Source organism: Neltuma alba, unplaced genomic scaffold (assembly GCF_004799145.2).
Source record: "Neltuma alba isolate B1F8T4 unplaced genomic scaffold, ASM479914v2 tig00010627_pilon, whole genome shotgun sequence".
In the NCBI taxonomy this organism is placed as follows: domain Eukaryota; kingdom Viridiplantae; phylum Streptophyta; class Magnoliopsida; order Fabales; family Fabaceae; genus Neltuma; species Neltuma alba.
The window spans coordinates 363347-371551 of record NW_021635482.1 but is presented as its reverse complement, the minus strand read 5'-3'; positions in this window follow the sequence as shown (position 1 = coordinate 371551).

The window sequence follows — 8205 nt, the reverse complement described above, 5'->3', positions numbered from 1 at the left end:
GACCCTTGTACTAGAACTACTATTCCTGTTGAAGTTATTGATAATGTGAGTGATGATGAGGTGGATGAAGAAATCATAGTTGAAGCCCCTCATATGTTTCAAAATAAAAATTCTCACTTGAACACTTCTAATAGTAGTTGTTTAGTTGATGATGTTGCTTGCACTGTCACTGCTTCTTTGTGTGAAGAACATGCTTCTCTTTCTAGTGCTAGATTGGATGGTGAAACTGATTTTGATTTGAATGAACCTTTATCTTGTACTTGCAATGCTCACACTATATGCATGGATTGCATTGATAACAAAAATGATATACTTGTTGAGTGGCAAAAGCAGAACTTTGGTAAAGTGTGTGCTTTACCTTCTAGTACTGAAAGTGCTGAAAATATAAAGCATGATGTTGATGTGAATTGCCTAGAAGATGATTCTGTGAAAAAATGTGAACCTAACCATTGCCTTAAGAATCAAATTCATGATAATTCCAATGAGTTTGTAGCTTCTAATAATGTTGAGAAAGGCTTTAAAGTTTCAATTGATAAAATCATGAATATCAATAAGTCTTTCCAACAAGTTTTATCTTGTGATTTACCTCCTGATTTATCTTGCATTGTAAATAGTAGTTTACATAAATCATTTTGTTCTTTCTTTTCTTCCCTTTCAAACACTACCTCTTGTGAATGTGATAGTGATGTACTGTACTCTAACAACTATAAGTTGGATTCTTCAGCTTCCACTTCATATAAGCTTGAGTATTTCAAAAATTTAAATAAAAATTTGACTCCTAATGATGGGAGTACTATTGATTTCCTTGGTTGTGATAGTTACTTGGAGAGATTAACTTCTAAGCTGTCTTTATTTCATTTTTATCCTCTTCATGTTTCTATTTCTGGATGTGGTATTGCTGTTGGTTCTTCTTGTTGGCAGGACTCCGCACCACTACTACTAAGGAAGATCAATAAAGGAGAAGTGAGTACATGGAAGAAATGCATGTTTCTTATCCGGGATGAGAACTTCTCCTATAAGAATTTGAAGAGATTTCGTTCTAAAGGTTGTCCCTTTCCTTCCTTAACTCTTATCTTTTGAATTATTTGCTTGTTTTGTGAGATAGCCAGTAGTAAAAGTAGTTTGTTTTCTTTTCTTTTCTTTTCCTCCCTTTTGGTTTTGGTTTCTCTTCTTTAGGGTTGTACTTGAGTTTTGCATTGGGGACAATGCAAGATTTAAGTGTGGGGGAGGGATTAATATTCACTGATTGTGTTGTGTTTTCCTATGTTTATTGAAAATCTAGTTTCTAAAAAAAATTTCAAAATTTTGATTGATTTTTAAACTTAATTTGAAGATTTTGAGTCAAAATTTTTGAAAATTTTTGCTTCAATTAACTTACACTTGAATTTATGTATTTTTGGACTTTGGTAAATGTTTTTAAACTCGTATTGATACTCATAAGAATTTTTATTTGTTCATAGTTGATTGTTTTGGTTTCATTGGTCATAATTCTTCAAGCTTGCTTTTATATTGATTGAGTTAATGTATTGTGATTAATCTGGAGTACAATTAATCTTTGTGCATTAGCATTTGAGATTTAGCCTTGTTGGAAGATTCTTTGACCCTAATTTCATTCATAGTGAGTTGCATCCGCTTACATTTTCCACTTTCTAGAACTTGTTCCAATTCTTAATCAAGACTTAGTTGCATTAATGTCATGAGCATGATAGAGGCATTCTTTTCTAAACCCTTACATTCCAAACACAAACCCACATGATTTTATCCATTGCTAACCATTTGAGCCTTCATCTTTTCTTAAGTGCCAAGAGATGCATTATACATTCAAGTTTCCAACATTTTTACCATTACATTCATGATGTGTTAAACTTTGTCTTCTTGGGTTTTGAATTGCCAAAAAAAAACAGAGAAAAGAGAAATAGAAAAAGGCAAAGAAATAGAAGAAAATGTTTAAGAAAAGCCAGAGAAAGAAAGATCAAAATAAATGGTACCAAAAGAATAAAATTTTGAAATAAGGCAGTTCATTGGTGGTTTGAAGAACAAAGTTGTGCTTTAAGAGATTAGAGTAAACGTTAGTTGGAAACCTTTTCTAAAATGCTTGGTGCTTAATCATTTCATATCTTTTCACCTCATCTTATTTCAATTAGCCCTTTCAATCATCATAACCTTAAAAGCCCTCTTAATCATTATATTCATGCATTAGAAGTAGAGAGGTAGGATTTTAACAAGCTTATGGCAAAGTGGTTGATTAAGTGGATTTGAGAGAGAATTACCCCAAACTGGTAAGTAGAGTGAAATAGTTTATATCTTGAGTGTTTTCTCTTTTGTTCATTCCCATTGCATTGACTGTACTCTACTTTAATCCCTTCTCATTAAATTAGATCAATATGATTACTTGTTTAAAGAGTTGGATTAATGGCACTACTGCTTTCTTACTTTGAATGAATAGGGGTTCCCATTTGTATCAATACTATTCTCTTGCTTTAGTTTTATTTTGCCTTTGTCTAGGAGTACAAAGGTTTAAGTGCGGGGGATTTGATTGAACCCAATTGTTCTATATTATTTCATATCATTTTAAGGGTATTTATCATAGATTTTGGCTCCTTTTGATGATAATTGTGCTTAATTTAGATTTAGAGTCCTTGCTTTGTGTTAGTGTCTTTTTTAGGGTAAAATTGTCATAATTAGTTATTAATTGTATTCAATTGATTTCTAGGACAATTGATGCTTCAAATTGTTGCTTTTCATTGTAGGACACTTGAGAATTAGAGCCAAGATTGAAGACCAAAGCATTACACAACATGAGAGTTTCCAAGAAAATGCTGTGTTGTGGCAAAAAGTCTGAAAATGTGCATCTGTGACTATTCTGGAATAGTTTGTTGCGACAAACTCTCAAAATCTCACTAGAATACCTCTCTGGAATTGTTCGCTGCGGCAAACTCTCTCGTATCAGTAACGTCAGATTCGGACCCGGAACGCAAAAATAGACCCTCTACTCATATGATCCAACCCAGATAGACCCCTAAAACCCTTAGAAACCCTATTTTTTTCCAATAACTCCAATCTATCATCTTCAACACCTCTATTCTCTCATCTTCTTGCCTCTCCATCTCCATCTTCTTCCCCTTCCATTTCCTGCACTCTTTCTTCATCCCACCTCATTTCCTTCATCTCCTGACTGCTATGACTAAAGATTTAACTCTGCTTAGAGCTGATTCCAAGGCTATGGTGAGCTAGGGTTTTCCAACTCTTGAAGATGGTGGAGTAGCATGAGTTTCCAAGCTTCAAAGGGGAGTTTCAGTTTTAATCTTTAGTTTCTAGCTATGTGTTTATGATTTCCTAGGTCTAGGAGTTGTAAAGTCTTAGTTAGACACTTTGGTTAATTCTGTAATCATTGGTTAATGATTAACATTTGTAATTTGGATTGATTGATGTTGAATTTTATGCTTAAATATATGTAGTTGCATATATGCTTCTTGTAACTCTCATGATTCTCTCCTATCTTGCATGGTTATGTTTTGATACTGAGTTGATTGTGTGTTACATTGAGCCAATTGCATGATCATTCCAATTGCATGCTTAATTTCAATGCGGATTGATTTCATTTTTTCCCTGTTTTTTGGTGTAAATTTCCCTCTTTGCCCCCATTTCTGAGTCAGCCATCCTATTCTCCGGAACCCATTTCAGTCTTTTCCCCTACCCATTCTATTAAACCCCTCATTAACCTATTTCAATTCTACCAAAACCATCGGTCCCTACATATTTCACACATCCCTTCCATTCTGAAACCTCTCCCTCTTCGCCTTCTCCCTTTCCGCAACCAAAAGCGGCGATCCTCTCTGCCTTTTATCGGCCTCCTCCCTTCTCCAGTCCTCTTAGTCGGCCTCTCCCTCTCTCCTTTCTCCATTTATTTCTTCCTTCCTCAGTTTTCCCCTCCTTCTCTTCCTCCAATCTACGCTGAAGCATCCCGTCATTGTGGTATGTTTTCTCTCTTCCCTTGTTCTTTCCTTTAGTTTAATTTTGTTTAGTTGTTAATTTGCTTATTTGTTCTGGTATTGTGTTGTTGGGTTGGGTTATTTTGTTGTTAAATTGTAGTTATGTCGCCTGTAGGTTATCTAATGATTCATAGTACATTGTGTTTTTCTTTAATCTCTTTACTTAATTCTGAAAGCTTTTGATCATCTGAAAACCTATGAATCATTATATAACCATTTGCTACTGTCTAGGTTGTGATTTTGGTTTTTCTGGGTAGTGTTAGTTGTTCTTTGTGTAGTTTTTGTTTAGTGTGTGTGTTACTTCTTGTGTTCAGTATATGCCTCGCACTAAGAACCCTGCACCTGTGTCTGAGTTGGATTCGGGGGATGAATACACCTTCGAGGAACTATACCGAAGGATAGACCAAAGACCCCTTCTTAAGGAGCGCCCCTTTCCCTTAAACCCACTTGACCATCCTTTTGTCCGCCAGCTCCGTGCCTCCCAATTGACCGGTTTGGTCCAAGAGCATTCCATGGGTAATGACGCTTTTGTTCACCACTTTTACACTTATGCCTGTTTCCATAGTTCTTTGGTAGTCGACTTCCGCAATGTCCTTGTCCGCTATGCCTTTACCACCGACAACATCCGCTTCTATTACCGCCTTCCCCCTAGTCGCCATTCGGGCTATTCGGCCCATAGAGACAATTACCCATTTGACGATGTGGTCCAAACCCTATGTCATGACAGAGCCACTGGGCATCGCCCCCGTACTTCCGAGCAATACCTTAAGCGTTCTGAGGTCCGACCTGAGGCTCGCCCCTGGCTGCATTTTGTCTGTAACAACCTCGTACCCACGACCCACCTAGCCAATGTTCCAAAGCGCCAAGCTCTTTATGTTTACCTTTTTATGACTGGCCGCTCCTTCGATGTAGCCGGCACCATCTACTTAGCCCTCCACGATGCCATCAACACCCCCAAACTCACCAACAGTATCATTTTTCCCTACCTAGTCACTGACCTCTTTAGGGCTGCCAATGTCTTTGAGTTCAACAATGATAGCTATTTTAAGCCTGCCCCCTTATTTAGATATGACCGCCTCAAATAGCCTGTCATTGGACCCCCTCCACCCATCCACCCTGTGTATGATGTTGGCGCAGCACATGCAGCCGGTGCACCAGCTCCTGAAGCTCAAGAAGACCAGCCAGATCCAGAAGCTCCTGAACCTGTCACCTTAGACACTTTGGCTGATGATATTGATGAGCTGGCCAACCATGTCCACCAGTTACGAGTCACCCTCCTCCGCGAGATGAAGGGTAGAAGGACCATGATGCTCTATATGATCGAGACCGCCGTTACCGCCGGCATGTGGATGCCCTGATTGCTGACCGGTTGAACTTCATCCTACCTCTTGAGGAGGAAGATCCTCAGAGCAAAGCCGGGACATCTGGAGCTGGCACTTCTGGTGCAGGACCATCCGGGTCTGGGGTAGATGATTCTGGGACACAGCAGTAGCTTTTCACTTGTGTTTTGATTTCTTTATTGTTCTTTTTGTTTCTGTTTAGTTGGTGTAGCTGGATACTTGTTAAACTTTTTGGATCTTACATTGGATGTTGTTTGACCTTTTGGCTACTGATGGCCTTTACATTTTGCTATTGCTCTTACATTGGTCTCAACTTCTATTTTCCTTTTCCTCTTTGTTTTGTATGCAACCTCTTACCTTCTCCCTCCATTTTGTGAATTCGATGTGTTGTCCTTCAATTTCAATTGGACTTCACAACTTCTGGTTCACTTTGTGATTGGTTTGCCTATACTGGTTCAAACATTGAGGACAATGTTGTGTTTAAGTGTGGGGGAAGGACCTATTGTGGATTTTAGCAAATAATTCTCATGCATCCATGCATCTATGTGATTTTGAGGTTTTTTTTTAACTGATAAATTGGTTGAATTGTGAATATTTTGAACTTGGTTTATTGAAGAGTTGAAATTGCACAGGATTTTGCTTTCTGCCACCCTTCGTCATGGCAAACATTTGCCTTCGCCACGGCAAAGCCCCTTTTATCACGATTAATGTAGCTCTTGGCCACACTTCGACGCGGCCAACTTATGTTTCGCCGTGGCGAAGCATGGCCATTCTCCAGACTTGGCTCTCTGTGAGCCTTCGCCGCGGCGACCTTCATTCTTCGCCGCAGCGATTCCCCTAAAAAAAAATTAAATAATAAATTCTTTGCAATTTCAGCTGGTCTTCAGAAATTTTTCCTGGCTTAGATTCTTTATGCTCCTGCATCCCTTTTAAAATTATTAGAAAAGTTCAAATTGTACTAGTGCTTTTAGAAAACTTCCCATGCTTTTAAATGAGGGTTGAACTTGGGCTAGTTATTCTCATGTTTTTGATAGATAGTAAATGATGATATGCTTTGAAATTATGACTGTGTGGTGCTTAACCCTTGAGATTGATTAATTGAGATTTTAGCCTTGTTGGAAGGATTTTTGGGCCTAAAAAGTTATTAAATTGAGTGAATCTGCTTATTTCATATTTCTCTGGAACTGGTTTTAATTCTTAATCGAAGCTTAGTGAATCAATTTTTGTAAAAATGATAGAGGCATTCGATTTCAAATCCTCGTTTCCTAAACACAAACCCAATCATTTTACCGTTGTAAACCCCTTTGGACCTTCATCTTGAGTACATGCATGCAATTATTTTGTAAAAAAAACAAGAAGAAGAAGAAGAAGAAGAGAAGTTGCTTCAATAAAAAAAACAGAGAGAAAAAAAAAGAAACGAAAAGAAAGGATAAAGATATAAAAAATTATAAAACAAAAACTAAATAGCTTCTCCCCTTACTTTTATTTAGATTAATTCTGTCTTAATAATTTGTATGTTTATACTCATTTCCATTTTTATTCTCATTCCATTCATTTCACTTGGCCTTTATTCAAGTTCTAACCCCTAAAAGTCCTCTTGATTTGCAAAGTTTGCTTCCTGTGGTAGAGAGGTAGAATTATTACAAGCCTATGGTAGGAATTGGATTGAGTAGACTTGGAGTGAAATAACCTCAAAACAAGTGAGTTAAGAATGAAACACTTATCCGTGAGATAGATCTTTCTTGATCAATCTTTTGAGTTTATTGTCCATTGTGCTCATTTTCTTAGCATATCCTTGTTTACTGATGTCAACTTCTGTAAGAATTTCTTACTAATCTTTTGCTTTCATCTTTAAGCATGGTAGTGTTTCTCTTTGTGCTGGTATCTCTTTGAATTATTTCTGAGCTTTGTCCAGGAGTACAAAGGTCTAAGTATGGGGGAATTTGATTAAACCCAATTGTTCTATGTTATTTCATATCATTTTAAGGGTATTTATCATAGATTTTGGTTCCTTTTGATGATAATTGTGCTTAATTTAGATTAAGAGTCCTTACTTTGAGTTAGTGCTTTTTTTAGGATAAAATTGTCATAATTGGTTATTAATTGTATTCAATTGATTTCTAGGACAATTGATGCTTCAAATTGTTGCTTTTTATTGTAGGACACTTGAGATCGGGGCCAAGATTGAAGACTCAAGGTACAAAGATGCAAAGAGGAGCCTCTGCCATAGTTCACCGTGGTACACTTCTTCCTTCACCGCGGCGAATGTCGCCCATCAAATAGGAAAGCTCTCTGCCATGGTTCGCCGGCGAACCCCTCATATTAGCACATTTCAGACCCGACCATTTCGGGAAAATCTGACCTACCTACCTCTAGGAACCGACCCATACATGTCATTTTCGGGTTAAAAACCCTATTTTGGCTATGGGTGAGGTCAGACATAAGGAGGTAGCCACCACTTATGTTTTCTATCATCATCCCTTCCCATCTTTCCCACAGAACCGTAATTCTCCATCTCCATCTCCTTCACCTTCCATTTTCCTGCACTTTTTCTTCATCCACTTTCATTTCCTTCATCTCTTGACTGTTATGGCTGAAGATTTACCTCTGGTTGGAGCTGATTCCAAGGCTATGATGAGCTAAGCTTTTCCAACTCTTGAAGATGGTGGAGTAGCATGAGTTTCCAAGCTTTAAAGGGGAGTTTTAGTTTTAATCTTTAGTTTTTGGGTTTTTAACATTTAAATGAATGGTGCCTAAACTGAACACAATGAAAACAAACCTAAAATACTATGTTTTTAGTGTTTTAAGATAATAATGATGTAATGGAAATGGTTGATAGGAAATCTCTTGAAAATGGTTTTGATGGCAATCAT